Below are 19,901 nucleotides of genomic sequence, written 5' to 3'. Positions count from 1 at the left end.
TTGAAACAATTAACAAAGACAGTGATTCCAGCCATTTTGTGTCCACCCTTCTCCTCAATCTCTCCAAGGCATTTAACACTATTTCCCACAACCTGCTTCTTAATAAACTCTCCAAACTAAACCTATCCTCTTCCTGTACCAAGTGGTTCTCCAGCTACCTCACAACCAGACAACAAGCAGTCAAATGGAATAAAGCCACTTTGCCCTTCCTTAATACTCCCACAGGTGTCCCCTAAGGTTCCATTTATGCCCCCTACTATTCAACATATTCATTAACGACTTCTACCAAGCCATTCCAAACTCCAGCCTCATCCAATATGCCAATGATTCTACCATTATCTGCTCCATTATATGCTCCTCCCCCTCTATCCCTACTCTAAATAAGTTTACCCAAACCACCTTCGCTACTGAGCAGTGGATGCTAGACAATCATCTGGCTCTTAATGCAACCAAAACTAAACTTATGTTATTCACCACCTACAAACCTCCTCCCTAGATAAACACTCATTTATAATCACCAGCAAAATAATACTCCTCTAGAAATAGTCTCTGACACTAAACTACTAGGAGTACTCATAGATGATCAACTAAAAGTTGACAAATATTTACAAGTAAATATCAAAAACCCCACAAAATACTTAGCATGCTATACTGCCATAATCGTTACATCTTTCCTTCCACTAGGCTCATACTAGCCAATACTTATCTCATCCCATCCCTCCTATATGGTGCATCTATCTTCACCAAACTGCAATCCTCCCTCAAACCAAAACTCCCCTCTTACTATAACAGGATATCAAAATTTGCAGCAGGTCACAGAGCCATTTCTCACCATTGTAATTCTCTTCACCAACTAAACTGCCTTGAGCTACCTAACCTCCTCACTTATACCCAACTCATCCAAGCACACAAGCTCATTTACAACCCCTTTCTTTGTCCCTCCCTAGCCACTACCTTTGAAATGTATGAAACAGAATGACTCATAAGATCTAGTTCCCCAAAACTAATTAAATTGCACAAACCCACACATCCAGCTGGAATCACCTAATGTCCTTCTCTCTTGCACGCCTCTGGAATTCTCTACCATCTCCTATCAACATCACTAGCAGTCTCTCCACATTTAAAACATTTTCTTAACATATGTAAAAGTCACAGCTAGTGCTAATTTAACTCATATCACAGTGTGAAAGTGCTCTTCCATTAATAATCTGATAGAAGAAGACCTCAGCAATATTCTCACTGTCCTTAGCTTCAGCAAAAGCCAATTTCCTTTGCTTTGAATCAAACCTTATACCTCTCATTAGTGAGATTATCACTGTAACCAATATATTAACCCCCAACCCCTAAGAGGCTGTGGGGTAACAGTTGAAATCCAAACAGGAATAGACATTGTTTTTCATGCTATCCTGTAACCAGGCTATTCATTGCTTGTTATTTTATCATGTAGTATGGTTATATATTCTTTCTAATGCTACCCCACAATCTGGTTACACATTGCTTTTCATGCTATATGCAACCTGGTTCATAGATATATAAGCAATTGCTAGGCTATTGATCCGTGAGGATCTTAAGAAGCCTAGCCCTGCATTTCCATGGTAAGTTGGGCTGCATAAGTACATGGTGGCTATGTACATGTTTTCCCTATCCAAAAGGGCAACTGGTGCTAACCCAGGTGTACATTTACAGATGCCCATCCATTCATCCAAGTTACATTTAAATTTAGTAAGAGAAGTACTCTGAGTTATGTTGAGGGGAAGCAGGTTCCACGTAAGTGGTATTCTTTGTGATAAATTCCCATCTTTCTAGCATGTTCTGTTAATCTTGCAAAATACATTGAGGCCCTGTGACGCCCGTGCCCGGGCCCAGCAATCAAGGAGCCTCAATCCTCACCACTAACACCAGAGAGGGCGTCTCATATAGGAGAGAGGAAAGGATAACAAATACACACAGTAAAGCACAATTTCCCTTAAGAGCACACAGAGATCACAGTCAGTCTGGGGCTGGTTGCTCCTTTGCTCCCCAGGTCCCCAGTAAGACTCCCCACTGGCACAGCTATAGGGTCCAGATCTCAGCTTAGCTGGCAAGCTAACCTCCAGTACCCACTCTGTCCAACCAGTGCTTTGTGTCTCTGCCCATGTAGCAGACAAACATACACACTTTGAGATAAGTATTTATACAACTTCACAGAAAACTCCTGGGAAAGTCTGACACAGATTCTCCAGCTGTGCCCCTTTTCCCAGACTATATGGTAGTAATTACTGCCACCACCAACTAATAATTATCAGCTACCTAAAGGGTGTCCAATTATTACTGTGCAATATTATTATCCAATTGGTAAGTAATCAATGCTTATTGGAAGGGCTTAGTACATGATCACTTATAAGCATGCAATGTACTCTAGAGCTTAATTTATCTCTACATAAACCAGCCACAGTTGAAAAGGGTTTAAAAATATTTAATAATAAATACTAAAAACGCAAGACAATACTATTACACCACAGTGCTATTCAAGAGTTCAGATATCACACAGAAACTTAAAATAATTCAGTAGTACAGTTCTGACATAACAGAAAAACACTTAATCTAATATTTTTCTAATTCCTAATATTACTACAAGAAAACATACTTCTAAGATAACTTACTTAAGACAACAGGCAGTGCTGAGTTAGATGTCCAAGATCAAAATGCTTAATAATCTCTGTTTCTCACTGTTTAAAATGAAACTGCAGTGCTGCTAAACATTACATCATCTTTTGCACCTTCCTGGTTCCCAGGCCACACAGAAACTGCATTTACATTATTTTACACTTAGAGCGATAAAGGACATTACACATGTAAACTCTAGTAATTATTCCTTAAGTTAAAACAATAGAAAGAATGCGTTCAGCTAGCCTCTTCGGCACCACTATCTAGAGCAAAGGACAGATTTGAAATTATTTTAACTTCAAAGGAAATATTTGAAATGCTTGCCTTTTACTTACAGCAGATGGCAATGTTGCTACAATCTTGAAGTTCGACATTTTACAGTAGTTTTCTTTCCTTTAAGAAACAAATCTGTATTTCACATTTATATTTGCAAATGCCAGAATTATGTATCAAATTATATTTGACTAGGCTGACAGCCTTCACCCTTCTCTACCAGTCTTCACATCTCTCCCATCTGGAGAACTCATGCTAGTTTTTCAAGTGACCCTTGCGAAATGTCACTTGAGAGGGTTAGGTCTATCTGAATGTACCTCACCCCATTCCCTGTCTTGAGATCCCATCTGCATTGGCATTGCTAATCCCACTGTGGTGCTGCATTGACATATCATATGCTTGCAACCCCAGGCTCCATCTTAGCAACTTGGCATCTTGCTGACTGGCTCTTTTTAACCATGTTAGAGGGTTGTGATCTGTCATAACAGTGAATTTCCTTCCATACAGGTAAGGCTGAAGCTTCTGCAGTGCCCACACTATGGCTAGACATTCCTTTTCTACAGCTGCATATCATTCCTCCTTGGGTTGGAGCCTATGACTGAGATCAACCACTGGGTGCTCTTCCCTCTCTGAAGAAATCTGGCTAAGTACAGCCCCCACCCCATGGTTCGAAGCATCCATGTGCTGGACTGGCTAACACAGGGGGTCCTCCCAAAGATTCTTTAAGCTTCTGGAATGCCCTGCTCACATGCTGGGGTCCACACTACCTTATCTGTCCTGTTCTTCCTTTTCAGGTCTGTGAGGGGAGCAGCTATGGTACTATAAATAGGGACAAGCTTGCTGTAGTACCCTGTTGTCCCGAAAAATGCCCTCACCTGCTTTTTAGCAACAGGTGCAGGCCATTCCTGAATAGCTTCCACATTGGCAGGTTCTGACCTTATCTTACCACTCCCCACTCTATGTCCTAGATAGTAGACCTCTGCCATACCCACCTGACATTTGCTCGGCTTAATGGTCAACCCTGCCCAACACCTCCCTGACATGCTGAAGGTGCTCTGGCCAGGATTGGCTGTAGATGGCAATATCATCCAGGTAAGCAAGGGCAAACCCTCCTGCTCCTGCTAGGATATTATCTACCAGCCTCTGGAAAGTCGCTGTGGCATTCTGCATCCCAAAGGGCATCTTTGTGAACTCATACAAGCCAAAAGGAGTCACAAAAGCTGACTTCTCTCTAGCACTGAGAGTCAAGGGCACCTGCCAGTAACCCTTGGTAAGATCGATGGTTGTAAGATACTTAGCCCCACCCAGCTGCTCTAGGGCCTCATCTGTCCTAGATATAGGGTAAGCATCTGGCTCTGTGTGACTGTTTAAATTCCTGTAGTCCACACAGAACCTGATGCTGCCATCCTTCTTTGGCACCAGCACCACTGGGGAGGCCCAGGGACTGGAGAACTCTTGAATCACCCCTAGTTTCAACATCTCCTGTACCTCTTCTCTCAGACATTCTCAGGCACCCTATAAGGGGCCTGCCTAATAGGCCTTTGGGGTCCTATATCCACCTGGTGCTGCACCAGGTGGGTGCACCCTGGTTTCCCAGTGAACATGTCCCCAAATTCCTGCAATATTGCTTGGATTTCTCAAAGCTGGGTAGGAGATAGCTGCTGGGACATTCATACCCCTATCAATGAGGAGTCAGCCCAAGCCTCACTGAGGAGATCAGTCCCCAGATCTCCCTCAGACTCCTCCAGTGATCCACTGCAAATGCTCAGCACAAGGGCCTCCCTATCATGGTAAGGTTTCATCGTTTTATCATGGTACAGTTTGTGCCCCAGCCATCTGCCTAGCAGTTCCAGCATGTAGTTAACAACACCTACCTTTCTTACTACCTTGTAGGGTCCCTCTCAAGCTGCTTGCAGCTTTTTGTGTCTGACAGGAATGAGAACCATTAGCTGCTGCCCTACAGCATACTCTCTAGCTTGAGCATTCCTGTCATACCACCCCTTTTTTCTGTTGTTGGGCTTCTGCCAGGTTCTCCTGGGCCAAGCCCATGAGTTCCCTGTGCCTTGTCCTGAGGTTTAGGATGTATGCCACAACCAAATCATTGTGAGTCTCACACTCACCTTCTCACTCATCTGAAATTAAATCTAGAGGTCTCCTCACCCTATTCCCATACAGCAACTCAAAGGGTGAAAAATGGGTGGATTCTTGGGGAACCTCCCTGTAAGCAAACAACAGATGGTGCAAATATCTGTCCCACTCCCTCTTAAACTGATCTGCAAATGCCTATAGCATGGACTTGATTGTAGAGTTTAACCTCTCAAGAAGACCATTAGTCTGGGGATGGTAGGGGGTAGTCTTCATCTGCTTCACCCCACAGGACTTCCACAGACAAGCCAGCAGGTCTGACATAAAATTGGCACCTCTGTCAGACAGTATTTCTTTTGGGAAACCCACCCTGCTGGAAATTTCTAACAAAACATTTGCCACCTTCTCTGCCTCAATGGAGGACAAAGCCACTGCCTCAGTGTATTGTGTAGCATAATCCACTACCACTAGGATATACTTTTGCCCTGTGGAACTTGGGGTACTCATAGGACCCACAATATCCATAGCTACCTTCTGAAATGGCTCCTCAATCACAGGCAAAGACATCAAAGGAGCTCTCACCTTGTCTCCTGCCTTGCCTACCTTTTGGCACTGCTCACAGGTCCTGCAGTACCCTGTTACATCTCTGGAAATTCCAGGCCAATAGAAGTTCTGCATAATATGTCTCTTTGTACGATTTTTGCCCATATGTTCTGCAAAGGAAATATCATGGGCTATGGCTAGAAGCGCCTGATGGTAGGCTCTAGGCACTACCAACTGTTGTACTCTCTCACCTTCTAGCCCTCCCTAAGGGGTCCACTCTCTGTATAGTAACTCTTTGTCCCAGTATAGAGATTCCCCCTTTTCTTGAGAATCAGGTGCCTCCCTAGCTACCTGCCTCAGGCCTTGCAATGTGGGGTCTGAGAGCTGAGCCTGTCTCAACTCTCTCCTTGTAACCCTTCCCAGATCCCCCTCCACAGGAAGTCTGGCATCCTCTGACAGCGGTGCTTCACTGTCAGCCTGGGTACTACTATCCACCTCTACTTTTGCAGTTACCCTGTCCAAGGGAACATCAGTACCCACAAGCAGCTGTGGCTCACCTTCAGTTTCACTGCTACAGAGTAGCTCCCTCCCTGAAGTAACCACCTCACCAATCCTGGCTGCAAGTATGCAGTATGTCTGGGTCTCCCACAGGCTACCAGACTCACATGCTTGTCTCCTAGCCTCACTGCATGTAACTGCATAAATACATAGTACTGCCTCATCCAAATCCTTCCCTCTCAGGACATCTGCAGGATGGTAGTTCCATGCCCTTGTTGTCTCAAGACAACCTACTATTGGCATTTTATCTTTCCCACTTACTGGCTCCCTCACCTTTGATTCCCCACCTTGCCTCCATGGACACCTGTATGCCACATGGCCCTACTGGTTGCATTCATAACATTTCACCCTAGGTCCTGGATATGTACCTGGACTAGTGGCTTCCCCTGCTACTGGCAGATTCTGTTGTGGCAGTCTGTACTGCCCACCATGGGTTCCTTTAGACCCATGAGCAGTACTGGAGTCCTCTTCCTGTGCAGGGCTGCTCTGCTTGCCAGGTATAGGTCTCCCTTCATCCCCAACTCATCTGAAGTAGCACATTGTCTATCAGTTAACCAGATCCTCATATCCTCAGGCAAAGTGCTAAGGGCTTGTTCCCTCACCAAAAGGTCTGCCAGTCCTTCAAAAGTGGTGACGTGATATCCACTCACCCAGCTATGAAAATAAGTGTTCAGTTCAGCAACATATTCACACACACTTTCATCTGCCTTGCATCCAGACCTCCCAACCATTCCGAATTACTCGGTTTTTACTGAGTTTTCGGGTCCAAATGAAGGGGTGCCACGATTCCCGAGTGGCACCCCTTCATTTCCGATTTTTCTTTTCTTTTTTTAAAATTTTCGCGCTGTCGGAGCTGACATCATCACGTGCACGATGACGTCAGCACCGTCAGGCTACCAGCCAGTCGGAATTGAGCTGAAGGAGCTCGCATCAGCATTTCTGGCTGGCGGTTAAGTTAACGGCGGGAATGCAACACGAGGAACAGAAGAAGCGGGGATACAGTCAGCGAGCCCTGAAGGGGCCGGGGATACAGCGAACCCTGAAATGGAGCCAGGATGAATGGCGGCTGGGGGATACAGCGAGCCCTGAAATGGAGCCGGGCCTGGGATTAATGGCAGCAGCAGCAATATGAGGATGGAACAGAAGAGGCCAAGCACTACTCAGGGTAAGAGAGAGAGTGTGTGTGTGTGAATGCTGTGCAGTGCAACATGTGAAAGTTAAGCTGCTATGTTGTTGTTTTTTAAGTAGTCTAATGAAAAATAAATGCATATCTGCTTTTGCTGTTTATCGTTCAGTTCCTACAGAAAATTGCGGTTTGCAAATGTTTGAAGGCTGCTGCAAATAACTTTAAAATGTGTGTGGAGAGAGAAGTCTTCTTCAGAGCTTTATTGCTTGCTTTTCTGAGAACATGTTCAGGATATTCTTTATTATAATAGTGATGGTGGTCTTCAATATAAAATGTGGAAGTTGATACTGGTTTATTCTAATGCAATCAGCAATTTGAGAATTCATTGTTATGAAAGCAAACTTGTCCAATTTGTTTACTGCAAAGGGAAATATATATTATTGACTTATTTACTGGGTAGGGGTCTGTGACTTCCTTCTTTACTTAAAATATGTTAGTGCCAGTCCAGAATCAACTGCTTCAGGAGGGAGTAAAGTTTTCTGTCAACTAAATTATTCTGGCATATTTGATTTTCTGATTGAAAGGTGCAGTTTTTTCCTCTGTCAGTCATATTCCACATTATGGGTTACTTGTTTATTTATGGTGTATTATTTTTAGTTTTAACTAAGGTGCAATGAGTTGCTTTAAACCATTCGAGTGCACCCCGGAGTAAGGGCAATCAGCTTCATCATGGCTGGACAGGGATATGCTGTGTTGCCCATCAGATCTGTTTACTTAACTTTAGGAAGTCTGGTTAAGTTTGTGTCCTTTTCAGGTACGACCTGGATTGTAATAGCAATAACACGGTAATAGTATACAGTTGACATACCTTCTAATATCTTAACTCAGTTTCCTTGACTGTGGTGTTTGCTGTGCTGCAGTTGCAACCAAAGTCCTAGCAGATCGTAAGGAGATATGATGAAAGGCAGATAAACTACTGGTTTATTTTCTTAGTGTTTTGTTTACATGTAGCATACACAGTATGTGAGCACTTAATGTTCTGTAAATTGTAGGGCTTTTAGACCTTCTGACATTATATTCATGATTAGGGTTTCTGAGTATTCATCACAACCTAACTAAAACTAATACTGATTTATTTCTTCATTTATACATTTGTTTACTGGGTAGGTGCTCTGGTTCAAAGACGCAGACCACAACAGCAAAGATATTTTAATGTAAATTGCAATGTAACTACATGAAGAGCAGTAAAATAAATAATACAGAAATATGATTACAGCAAGAACTGTGTGTGTGTGGAAGTAGACATTTATCAATGGAAATGTTCTGAATAGGGTAGTTTTGTCATTATTGGTTCATGCATTTTGTTTCATTGCCTACTGGAAAAATGTTCAAACAATAAATTTAAAATGCGATTCTGTGTGTGGAAGTAAACTTTTATGATGGACATGTTCTGAATAGGGCAGTTTTCTCATTATTGGTTCATGCATTTTATTTCGTTGCCTACTGGAAAGATGTTTAAACAATAAATTTAAAATGCACTTTACTTAAGTCTAAAGAGGGTGCTGTATTATACAAGGAATATCATTTAATAAAGTCAGGAAGGTGTATCAAAGGACGCATGTATGTTTCTTGTTTTGTGTGCAAGGAGCTTATGATTTGAAAACAGTCCAAAGGTAATCTTTATCCACCACTGGCCAGATGCATTTTCTTTGGATGTGGTGTGGGTTTCAATGCAGTTTCAATGAATGTGAGTTTCAAGGGCACATAAGTTTTAATGCAAAGTTTATTTTCATTGTGAGAAAGTATTGCTTTGTTGAGCAGATATCTGTTAGTGTTTAACTTTGTGCATTGTGCTATAAAATGTAAAAATAAAATCCAAATAATCATTTTAGAAGTAAAGCAGTATGCACACATTAGTGGTTATGGTAAATGGGGTGAAATAGCCAGGTAATGGGACTCTGGTGCTATATTTTGGTTCTGTTCTTCAGTTTGCGTTTGAAAGTTGGTATCCCACAATTTCACTGGAGTGGGCGGGGTTATGTAATTATGTATGCAAATTTTACGTTAATCAGCGTACAGATTTGTACCTATTTTTTATGAGCCTTGTCCAGATTTTTGATATTTCCAGGTTGAGAGGTATGCTTGCGTCTATGCACACAAAACTTTTTCCTATACATTTCAGGTGTTAGCTTAAAACATTCTAAAATACATTTTTTACAGCGGTATAGTCAAAACCTACAATGTCAGACATTTTAGCCAAGGCATACAGCTTTACCATGGAACAAGGGGGTCAGGAACTGTACCCAGAGCCTTTGGTCAACGCTATATTGTTTGCATACCCTCTCAAACATATGAATGAAACTATCAAAATTATCCCCCTCTTTAAATTGTGGAAGAAATTTACTGGCCTGTTGTGCTTCTGGGGTCCAGTTACTCCCTTCACCATTACCTCCATGACTCTGGCAAAGAGTCAGCATTTCCCTCTCATGCCTCCTTTGATGCTCTTTTTCCTCGGCTTGTATCTCCAAACACCTCGCCTCCAACTCAAGTCTCTTTAGCCCCAGCTGGATTTTTAAGTCCACTGCAGAAAGGTTGAGCTGTCCATTCTCCTGAAGATATTGTATCTCCACTGCCGGTCTGATTGTCCTCCTGGATGCTGTTTTCTGATGCAGCTGTAACCAAGGCTGCAATCAGGTCTGCCTTAGGTTTCCATGCACCAGTCCCCTAGCCTGGCACATCTCCAACAGCTGGCTCCTTGTCAGCTTTCCATACTCCTCTGCTGACATGCTGCCTGCTCACCTTGACTAACTAAGCTAACAAAAGAAATAAAGCAATTGTGATCTGAACTCTGAGTATTCACTGCGTGGATGATTTAGAGTACAAAACACCTTCAAAGATCACTGTACATAAGCTACAGGATTCACTCTACCCACACCACTACAAGCCAATTAGTATTTGCCAACTAATTAATATGTGATGTGGATATCCCACCACTGCCAAACACATGTGATGCCCGTGCCCTGGCCCAAAGATCAAGGAGCCTCAATCCTCACCACTAATACCAGAGAGGGTGTCTCATCTAGGAGAGAGGAAAAGATAACAAATACACACAGTAAAGTGCAATTTCTATTAAGAGCACACAGAGATCACAGTCAGTCTGGTGTTGGTCGCTCCCTTGCTCCCCAGGTCCCCAATAAGACTCCCCACTAGCGCAGCTATAGGTTCCAGATCTCATCCTAGCTGGCAAGCTAACCTCCAGTACCCTCTCTGTCCAACCAGTGCTTCGTGTCCCTGCCCAAGTAGCTGACACACACACACACACACACACACACACACACACACACACACACACACACACACACACACACACACACACACACACTTTGAGATAAGTATTTATACAACTTCACAGACACTCTTGGGAATGGCTAACACAGATTGTCCAGCTGTGCCCCTTTTCCCAGACTATATGGTAGTAATTATTGCCACCACCAGCTAATAATTATCAGCTACCCAAAGGCCTTTAAAAGGGTGTCCAATTATTACTGTGCATTATTAATATCCAATTGGTAAATAATCAAGGCTTATTGGAAGGGTTTAGTACAAGATCACTTAAAAGCATGCAATGTACTCTAGAGCTTAATTTATCTCTACATAAACCAGCCACAGTTGAAAAGGGTTTCAAAATATTTAATAATAAATACTAAAAACACATGACAATACTACTACACCACAGTGCTATTCAAAAAATCAGAGATCACAAAGAAGCTTAAAATAATTAAGTAGTACAGTTCTGACATAACAGAAAAACACTTAGTCTAATTTTTTTCTAATTTCTAGCTATTGCTACAAGAAAATATACTTCTAAGATAACTTACTTAAGAAAACAGGCAGTGCTGAGGTAGATGTCCAAGATCGAAATGCTTAATAATCTCTGGTTCTCACTGTTTAAATTGAAACTGCAGTTATACTAAACAGTACATCATCTTATTCACCTTCCTGGTTCCCAGGCCACACAGAAACTGCATTTACATTATTTTACACTTGGAGCATTAAAGGACATTCCACATGTAAACTCTAGTAATTATTCCTTAAGTTATAAGAATAGAAAGAATGTGTTCAGCTAGCCTCTTCGGCACCACAAGATCTAGATCAAAGGGCAGATTTGAAAAAATTTTAACCTCAACAGAAAGCTTTGAAATGATTGACTTAGTTTTCCTTACAGCAGATGACAATGTTGCTATAATCTTAAAGTTCAACATTTTACAGTATTTTTCTTTCATTTAAGAAACAAGGTTGTATTCACATTTATATTTACAAACACCAGAATTATGTATCAAATTTTATTTGACTAGGCTAGCAGCCTTCACCCTTCTCTACCAGTCATCACAGGCCCCTTGAGCAGTTTTTTCTCTGACACAATTGGACTTACAAATGTGTAATAGATCTGACAGATCAGTGTCTGCTGAGGCTCTATACAGGAGGCAGAGGTCACCTCTCAATAGTCTGTTTGACACAGAGAAGAGAAACAAGGCTTTGAGATGGTCTGTACAGTTTTTATGATTCTTGCCATTAATTTTCTTAGTGAGGAAATACTGTGGTAATTCCAGCTGTGACAAACATTTGGACAGGTACATACCAAAAGGACCATTGCACTTTGTGACTAGCCTAATACATGCTGAGTATAGAGGAAGAATATTTCCCTGGAACTGGATGCCATACCCTTAGATATATGTTATACAATGAAAAGGGACTTCCTTTATTCTAACCAAAAGAAAGTAAAACAATATGACAATTTATAAATAGTCATGAAGTGAGACTGCTTATAGAGAGCAGGGAGTGTGCCAAACCAATGCGCTGCCAGTGCAACAAACTCCTTAACTACAAATCTGTCCTAAACAAAACCACTTTATACATATATAAATGTTAAATGGTCTGTCCTACACAAAACCAGCTTATACATATATAAATGTAAACATGGTCTGTCCTACACAAAACCACCTTATATATATAAATGTACACATGGCTGTCATACACAAAGCCACCTTATACATATATAAATGTACAAATGGTCTGTCATACACAAAGCCACCTTATATATATATATATATATATATATATATATATATATATGTATATATATATATATATATAGCTGATTTCTTTGAAACAGTTACCAAAGCCATAGATGAGGGCAAGGTAGTCCACACAGCCTACCTGGACCTTGCAAAAGCCTTCAACACAATACCCCACTCGGGCATCATAAATAAGCTTAAAAGCTTAAATATCAACCCCTATATCACAAGACGGGTTGCAAACTGGCTCAGAGATAGAACCCACATGGTCAGAATCGCAGGTGCGATGTCCGAATCCAAACCAGTTACAAGTGGTGTCCCACAGGGCTCAGTTCTGGACCTCTCTTGTTCGGTATATACTTCTCTGAGGTTCAGGCTAACACGGGGGAATTATGGCTGACAAAGTTCACAGATGACTGCAAACTGGGGGCCATAATCGAATCTCCAGCTGACACAAGCATCCTCCAAAAGGGTCTCACAGAGACGGATGCTTGGTGCCAGAGCCACGGCCACAAGCTAAATGTTAAAAAGTGCATATTCATCCCCTTTGGGAAAAACAAGGTGCCCACAATTTACCACATAGGTGGTAATCCATTAAGTACGGAAGAAGTAATTAGAGATTTGGGGACCAACGTAGATAGTAATCTCTCCTTTTGATAATCACATTGCCAAAGTGGTTAGAAAGACCTTCTATATAGCCCACCTTATCATGAAAGGGTTTGCATCTAGATCAAGAGAGGTCATGGTGCCCCTCTACTCGTCACTCATCAGGCCCATAATTGAATACAATGCCTCTTTTGGGATGCACCTTACCCGTCACCTGCAGCAACTGGAGAAACCCCAAAAGTACCTCACCAAGAGGATCATGGGCTACAAACAGATGCCCTATGCAGCTCGACTAAAGAAACTCCAGCTCTACTCAGTTGCTTACCGCCTACTCAGAGGCGATCTATGCCTGACGTACAAAGCCATGTCAAACCCAGAATTAATGAACATGCTCCACCTCAAAAAATCCAAGTCCCTTAGAGCTACACGCTCCAGGGACCTAAACCTCAACACATAAATAAAAAGGACATGCTGGAGGGACAGATTCATTTCCCAGAGGCTCCCCTCACTCTGGAATAGAATCCCAATTCATGTTAGACATAACCCCTCGCTAACCCTCTTCAAGCGAAATCTGGAAGCGTGGATGGGAAATCGCAAATTCACCCCTGGGATCTCTTCTGTGTCCCTGCTAGACAGAGGCACAGTAAACTAATCTTAAAAGGGTACCTTCTGTGACCTACTTTATAGAGGCACAGTAGGCTTATCTAATAGGGAGGGGGAAGCCTAATACACTCTGGCTAGGCTTATAAATGCCCAAGGGCAGATAGCCTGGTATCTACCTATGAACCTATTAACCTATATATAAATGTACACATGGTCTGTCCTACACAAAGCCATGTATATATATATCTATATATATATATATATATATATATATATATATATATATATATATATATATCTATGTATACACATGGTCTGTCCTACACAAAGCCACCTTTTTCATATATAAATTTCCACATGGTCTGTCATACACAAAACCACCTTATACATATATAAATGTACACATGGCTGTCGTACACTAAGCCACCTTATACGTATATAAATGTCCACATGGTCTGTCCTACACAAAGCCACGTATACATATATAAATGTACACATGGTCTGTCCTATACAAAGCAAACTTTTACATATATAAATGTCAGCATGGTCTGTCCTACACAGTGCCACCTTATACATATATAAATCTCCACATGGTCTGTCCTACAGAAAGCCACGTATACATATATAAATGTGCACATGGTCTGACCTACAAAAAGCAACCTTTTACATATATAAATGTCCACATGGTCTGTCCTACACAAAGCACGTATGCACGTATACATATATAAATGTCCACATGGTCTGTCCTACACAATGCCACCTTATACATATATAAAAGTACACATGGCTGTCGTACATAAAACCACTTTATACATACATAAATGTACACATGGTCTGTCATACACAAACTCACCCTATATATAAATATATATATATATATATATATATATATATATATATATATATATATATATATATAAATGTACACATGGTCTGTCCTACACAAAACCACCTTATACATATATAATTGTATACATGGCTGTGGTACACCTTATACCACCTTATACATATATAAATGTCCACATGCTCTGTCCTGCACAAAGACACCTTTTACATATATAAATGTCCACATAATCTGTCCCACACAAGGCCACGTATACATATATAAATGTCCACATGATCTGTCCTACACAGTGCCACCTTATACATATATAAATGTGCACATGGTCTGTCCTACACAAAGCCACGTGTACATATATAAATGTGCACATGGTCTGTCCTACACAAAGCCACCTTTTACATATATAAATGTCCACATGGTCTGTCCTACACAAAGCACGTATACATATAGAAATGTCCACATGGTCTGTCCTACACAATGCCACCTTATACATATATATAAATGTACACATGCTCTGTCCTATACAAAACCACTTTATACATATATAAATGTACACATGGCTGTCATACACAAAACCACCTTATACATATATAAATGTACACATGGTCTGTCCTTCACAAAACCACCTTATACATATATAAATGTATACATGGCTGTGGTACACAGCCACCTTATACATATATAAATGTCCAGATGGTCTGTCCTTCACAAAGACACCTTTTACATATATAAATGCCCACGTGGTCTGTCCTACACAGTGCCAACTTATACATATATAAATCTCCACATGGTCTGTCCTACACAAAGCCACCTTATACATATACAAATGTCCACATGGTCTGTCCTGCACAAAGCCACCTTTTACATATATAAATATATACATGGCTGTGGTACACAGCCACCTTATACATATATAAATGTCCACATTGTCTGTCCAGTACAAAGCCACATTTTACATATATACATGTCCACATGGTCTGTCCTTCACAGTGCCACCTTATACATATATAAATCTCCACATGGACTGTCCTACACAAAGCCACCTTATACATATATAAATGTACACATGGTCTGTCCTGTGAAAAGCCACCTTATATATATATATATATATATATATATATATATATATATATATATATGAATGTCCACATTGTCTATCCTACACAAAACCACGTTGCACATATCTAAATGTCCACATGGTCTGTCCTACACAAAACCACCTCATACATATATAAATATACACATGGTCTGTCCAACACAAAGCCACCTTATACATATATAAATGTACATATGGTCTGTCATACACAATGGACCCTTATACATATACAAATGTACACATTGTCTGTCCAACATAAAGCCACGTATATATATATATATATATATATATATATATATATATATATATATATATATATATATATACACATATACATATATCTATATATATATATATATATATATATATATATATATATATATATATATATATATATATATATATATATATATATATATATATGTATATATATATATATACATGAATGTACACCTGGTCTGTTCTACACAAAACCACCTTATACATATATAAATGTTCTCATGGCTGTCCTACACAAAGCCACGTGTACATATATAAATGTACACATGGTCTGTCCTATACAAAGCCACCTTTTACATATATAAATGTCCACATGGTCTGTCCCACACAGTGCCACTTTATACATATATAAATCTCTACATGGTCTGTCCTACACAAAGCCACGTATACATATATAAATGTGCACATGGTCTGTCCTACACAAAGTCACCTTTTACATATATAAATGTCCACATGGTCTGTCCTACACAAAGCACGTATGCACGTATACATATATAAATGTCCACATGGTCTGTCCTACACAAAGCCACATATACATATATAAATGTCCACATGGTCTGTACTACACAATGTTACCTTATACATATATATAAATGTACACATGCTCGGTCCTACACAAAACCACTTTATACATATATAAATGTACACATGGCTGTCGTACATAAAAACACTGTATACATACATAAATGTACACATGGTCTGTCATACACAAAGCCACCTCATATATATATATATATATATATATATATATATATATATATATATATATATATATATATATATATAAATTTACACATGGTCTGTCCTACACCAAACTACCTTATACATATATAATTGTATACATGGCTGTGGTACACAGCCACCTTATACATATATAAATGTCCACATGGTCTGTCCTGCACAAAGCCACCTTTTACATATATAAATGTCCACATGATCTGTCCTACACAAGGCCACGTATACATATATAAATGTCCACATGGTCTGTCCTACACAAAGCCACGTATACATATATAAATGTCCACATGGTCTGTCCTACACAAAGCCACCTTATACATATATAAATGTACACATGGTCTGTCCTACACAAAGCCAGCTTATACAAATATAAATGTCCACATGGTCTGTCCTACACAATGGACCCTTATACGTATATAAATGTACACATTGTCTGTCCAACATAAAGCCATGTATACATTTATAAATGTACACCTGGTCTGTTCTACACAAAGCCACCTTATACATATATAAATGTACACATACTCTGTCCTACACAAAGACACCTTATATATGTATAAATGTACACATGGCTGTCATACACAAAACCACCTTATACATATATAAATGTACACATGGTCTGTCATACACAATGGACCCTTATACATATAGCAATGTACACATGTATATAAATGTACACATGGCTGTCTACCTTATAAATATATAAATGTACACATGGTCTGATACATATATAAATGTACACATGGTTTTTCCTACAGAAAGCCACCTTCTACATATATAAATGTCCACATTGTCTGTCCTGCACAAAGCCACCTTTTACATATACAATGTCCACATGGACTGTCCTACACAAAACCATCTTATACATATATAAATGTACACATGGTCTGTCCTACACAAAGCCACCTTATACATATATAAATGTCCACATGGTCTTTCCTGCATAAAGCCACCTTATATATATATATATATATATATATATATATATATATATATATATATATATATACATAAATGTGCACATGATCTATTCTACACAAATTCCACATGGTCTGTCATACACAAAACCACCTTATACATATATAAATGTACACATGGTCTGTCATACACAATGGACCCTTATGCATATATAAATGTACACATTGTCTGTCCAACAAAAAGCCACGTATATATATATATATATATATATATATATATATATATATATATATATATATATATATATATTTATATATATATATATATATATATATATATATATATATATATATATATATATATATATATATATATATATATATATATATATATATATATATATGTAAATGTACACCTGGTCTGTTCTCCACAAAACCACCTTATGCATATATAAATGTACTCATGGCTGTTGTACAGTAAGCCACCTTATACGTATATAAATGTCCACATGGTCTGTCCTACACAAAGCCATGTATACATATATAAATGTACACATGGTCTGTCTTATACAAAGCCACCTTTTACATATATAAATGTCCACATGGTCTGTCCTACACAGTCCCCCTTTATACATATATAAATCTCTACATGGTCTGTCCTACACAAAGCCATGTATACATATATAAATGTGCACATGGTCTGTCCGACAAAAAGCCACCTTTTACAAATATAAATGTCCACATGGTCTGTCCTACACAGTCCCACTTTATACATATATAAATCTCTACATGGTCTGTCCTACACAAAGCCACGTATACATATATAAATGTACACATAGTCTGTCCTTCACAAAGCCGCCTTATACATATACAAATGTATACATGGCTGTGGTACACAGCCACCTTATACATATATAAATGTCCAGATGGTCTGTCCTGCACAAAGCCACCTTTTACATATATAAATGCCCACATGGTCTGTCCTACACAGTGCCACCTTATACATATATAAATCTCCACATGGTCTGTCCTACACAAAACCGCCTTATACATATATAAATATACACATGGTCTGTCCTACACAAAGCCACCTTATACATATATAAATCTCCACATGGTCTGTCCTGCACAAAGCCACCTTATAAATATATAAATGTACATATTGTCTGTCATACACAATGGATCCTTATACATATATAAATGTACACATTGTCTGTCCAACATAAAGCCACATATACATATATAAATGTACACCTGGTCTGTTCTACACAAAGCCACCTTATACATATATAAATGTACACATGGTCTGTCCTACACAAAGCCACCTTATACATATATAAATGTACACATGGTCTGTCCTGCGCAAAGCCACCTTATACATATATACATGTCCACAATGTCTGTCCTACACAAAACCACCTTATACATATATAAATATACACATGGTCTGTCCTACACAAAGCCACCTTATACATATATAAATCTCCACATGGTCTGTCCTGCACAAAGCCACCTTATAAATATATAAATGTACATATGGTCTGTCATACACAATGGACCCTTATACATATATAAATGTACACATTGTCTGTCCAACATAAAGCCACATATACATATATAAATGTACACCTGGTCTGTTCTACACAAAGCCACCTTATACATATATAAATGTACACATGGTCTGTCCTACACAAAGCCACCTTATACAAATATAAATGTCCACATGGTCTGTCCTACACAATGGACCCTTATACATATATAAATGTACACATTGTCTGTCCAACATAAAGCCATGTATACATATATAAATGTACACCTGCTCTGTTCTACACAAAGCCACCTTATACATATATAAATGTACACATACTCTGTCCTACACAAAGCCACCTTATATATGTATAAATGTACACATGGCTGTCATACACAAAGCCACCTTATACATATATAAATGTACACATGGTCTGTCATACACAATGGACCCTTATACGTATATAAATGTACACATGGTCTGTCCAACATAAAGCCACGTATACATACATAAATGTACACATGGTCTGTCCATCACAAAGCCATGTACACATATATAAATGTACACATGGCTGTCGTACACAAAGCTACCTTATAAATATATAAATGTACACATGGTCTGTCGAACATAAAGCCACGTATACATATATAAATGTACACATGGTCTTTCCTACAGAAAGCTACCTTCTACATATATAAATATCCACATGGTCTGTCCTGCACAAAGCCACCTTTTACATATACATTGTCCACATGGTCTGTCCTACACAAAACCATCTTATACATATACAAATGTACACATGGTCTGTCCTACACAAAGCCGCCTTATACATATATAAATGTCCACATGGTCTTTCCTGCATAAAGCCACCTTATATATATATATATATATATATATATATATATATATATATATATATGTATATAAATGTGCACATGATCTATTCTACACAAATTCCACATGGTCTGTCCTATACAAAACCACCTT

The sequence above is a fragment of the Protopterus annectens genome, chromosome 6.part0 (genome assembly GCF_019279795.1).
Source record: "Protopterus annectens isolate FY-2018-M chromosome 6.part0, PAN1.0, whole genome shotgun sequence".
Lineage (NCBI taxonomy): Eukaryota > Metazoa > Chordata > Ceratodontiformes > Protopteridae > Protopterus > Protopterus annectens.
Note: the sequence above shows the minus strand (reverse complement) of the source record.